This window comes from Myotis daubentonii, chromosome 4 (genome assembly GCF_963259705.1).
Source record: "Myotis daubentonii chromosome 4, mMyoDau2.1, whole genome shotgun sequence".
In the NCBI taxonomy this organism is placed as follows: domain Eukaryota; kingdom Metazoa; phylum Chordata; class Mammalia; order Chiroptera; family Vespertilionidae; genus Myotis; species Myotis daubentonii.
The window spans coordinates 79,836,565-79,839,941 of NC_081843.1; the positions used below are offsets into that span (position 1 = coordinate 79,836,565).

A 3,377-nucleotide genomic window follows, 5' to 3' on the forward strand; every position below is an offset into this window, starting at 1 on the left:
CAAGAGACTTATTTCATGCTTGTTCTTGTGGGGCTACAGGAGCCAGGGGCTGATGTCATCTGCTTTCCATTGTGTTTGGCTTCTTCCTCCCCTGTGGCTTTCTCACCCTCCTCACAATTATTGTTGCCTCTGCTGTTCATGCAGATGGTGCTCAAGTCATTTAAGGTGGGTTTGAGTAGAGGGCTTCTTTCTTCTTTTTCTTAACTTTGGGGCACATTTCTAAGAGGCCACTGGCTATCAGGTCTTCAGCACATGATTCATTACCAAATAATATTTTGTGGTTGTCGTTGCTGTGGTTGGGTATATATTTACTCTAAGGTGAATCACTGGACTGCCAAGTTATAAAGAGGGATGTTTCAGGGATGGCTGGGGATTTGCACTTAAAAAAAAAAAAAGATCTTAGAGAGAGGAAGGGAGTGAATGAGGAAGAGGGGGAGGAAGAGGGATAAACATTGACCAGTTGCCTCCTGCACGCACCCAACTAGGGATCAAACCTGCAACCTAGATATGTGCCCTGACCGGGAGTCAAACCCACCACCTATTGGTGTACGGGATGAAGCTCCAACCAACTGAACTACACCGGCCAGCGCTGGGGGTTTGTACTTTAACAGAAAAGAATATCAATTCTGATCAACCAAGAAATGACCACCTTTTCCCAAACCCACCATCATCACCACTTCTACTATTACCATCTCTTCCACACAAGAACTGCCATACCCAGTCTTGTACCACCATGAGAAAATACTATATTATGTTTCTCTCTATGCACATATACCAAGATATTCTGGTGTCTAGGACTTTATACGTAAACAGATTGTCTCCAAATACCATTGAAAAATTATTTGAATACATAATATGTCTGTAATCCTTTGTACTTCTCCATTACACTTACATCATGTTAAAGTTATTGTTGACTTGTCTTCCTTACTCACTAAACTCTGGTTTTTCTTGAGGGCAGAGACCATATCGTACTCTTCATCCACCAAGTACTTTGCAAGGCACTAGCGAAACTTTTTAGGGAGTTAATAAATGTCTGTTGAGTGAATGTTAGAATGCTCTGATTAAATGAGAAAATGCTTTTGCAAACTATAAAATGTTTTATAAACTAGTAATGACCATTGAAATATAACTTCTTTTTATTATAATTGCATTACTTTGTCTATATAGCAATGAAGGGTAAATTTGAATCCTGTGAAGCTTGATAAGAAATACTTATCCACTTTATAGAACAAGAATGATGGAATTTGATGCAATTTTCAAAATATTAAAAAGATTATTATTATTATTATCTTTGTTTCTGATCCCATGCTTCAGCATAGAGTCATCCACATGAAGAACAACCCTGTTTCCTGGGCTGGGGTTTAGAATCAGCTCACCACTGGATTGCACCAGCCAACAGAAAAACATGGAATGCTTCAGGAATTGGCATGTCATCCTCACACAGGGCCATGCTAATCTCCTCTGTACTGTTCCAGTTTCAGTATATGTGCTGTCAAAGCCAGCACCAGCCATATTATTTTGACTGGTTTCTGATGTTGGGCCTTCTTGGTCACCTGTGGCGATTGAGAGTCCAGCAATGGGTGGGATGATAACCTCTGACTGTGTTTAAAATTAATTAAAAAATTCTCTGCTGCCCTAACCGGTTTGGCTCAATGGATAGAGCCCAAATTCAATTCTAGTCAAGGGCATATGCCTGGGTTGCGGGCTCATTTTCCAGTAGGGGACGTGCATGAGGCAGCCGATCAATAATTCCCTCTCATCATTGATGTTTCTATTTTTCTCTCCCTCTTTCTTCCTCTCTGAAATCAATAGAAAATAAAAAATAAAAAATTCTCTGTTGTACCAGTAGGTATTTTAGAAAATGTCCTAAGTGAAGTTGTACTTACATGGGTTCTAGGTGTAGGTGGTTCTGGAAAGCTATGAGCTATTCTGTGCTGTACCAGATTTAAGCCAATGGAATAGCAGTTGCCAAAGCAATCAATGTTCTTAGCAGTTTGAAAATAGTCCAATATTCCAGAATGCTCCCCACTATGGAACTTATCTTAGAGGCTGTGAAGATGGGAGAAAAGTGTTCTTCCATCCACAATCTCCTGGCATACTCCAAAAACAATATACATGAGCCAGTTATTTCTGCAGAACAAATATTACACGTAGTGATTAAAAAATAAGTTCTACTTTTGAGTCTGGCACATTTCAGGTACTTAATAAATACTGGCTGAGTGAATAAATGAATGAATTTAGCCTTCCTGTCCTAGCTATCCAAGATGTTTAACATTTGCATGTAAAAAAGGCCCAGGAATAACTTTACTGGCTTCCACCCAAGGGTATGCTGGGGTCAGTCAACAATAGGGGAAGAACTCTGAGTTGGAGCCAAGTCCACTTACAAGAAGCAGCTTTTGATAAAAGCTCAGTTCTCTTATCAATATTCCTTCAACTGTTTCTGTTTCAAAAACTTCTTTTGAAAAGCAAATGCACTGTAGGCAGAAGCTGAATCAGAAAGCCAGAATTCGAGTCCCATCCCCAGTTGGGTGGCAAGACATGTCAAATCAACCCATTGGTAGATTTTGGGGATGGCTTTACAGAAGGCTGACAGCACTGTTGAGTCTATGTATAGAAACAGTAAGATTGCTGCTGGAGGTAAAAAAATTAGTCGTTAGAATCTACTGTGTTAAAACGAAGTTTCCAGGAAGCTGCACTACAAGAGTCTGGCTTTCACGCCCGATCTTCATTCCTGGCCAGTGGTAGAAACAGAACACGTTGACTTTGGGATCTGGTAATTGTTGTAAATTAGTGGCTTAAAGGCCGCAGAGCCACTTTCTTTCCTTCTTGCCTACTTTTCTGCCCCTTATTTCTACCAGTGATTCTGGTTTCGTTTCCTCATGTGCTAATCTCTGTTTGTCAGCAACTGGCCATCAGAAGACTTTTTTGTCTCCTTGGTTCTTTGCGTGCTGAAGATTTAGCTAGCTGGGAATTGAATGGAGGAAAGAGTCAAGCAGGGAGGTTTGTGCATGAAATGGATATTTTGTTCCTCCGAAGATTTGTCACAGCAGATAGAAAGTGTCTTTCTCACTCAAAGTACCTCCAAGCACATTCACAAATCAATTAGTCACTGGCAGGGCCCAGAGTGGAGGCAGCATAAGCCCTGTGGTGATAGCCAGCGACCCTGGCTGCTCACTCTCTCCGGCATGCTGTCCTTGATCATTAGATAACACAGTGACACTTCACCCCCTGGCGACTGTTTCCATTACAATCAAAACTTCAGAGAGAGAGGCTATGGCTTTCAGAGTATTGCTCCACTCCATTAATAAACAAACACCCACAAGGAGAGACTGGGGAAAAGGGAGACTGGCCCTCCCTTTGAGACAGAAAGCCAAGAA

General features: G+C 41.2%; 1 non-coding gene across 1 annotated transcript; it reads right to left on the minus strand.

Moving 5' to 3' along the window:
• Positions 1 to 1,399: 1,399 nt before the first annotated feature.
• On the minus strand, positions 1,400 to 1,505 carry LOC132233922 (U6 spliceosomal RNA). The gene has a single exon (XR_009452772.1). It is a non-coding gene; the product is annotated as a U6 spliceosomal RNA (small nuclear RNA).
• Positions 1,506 to 3,377: the final 1,872 nt, after the last annotated feature.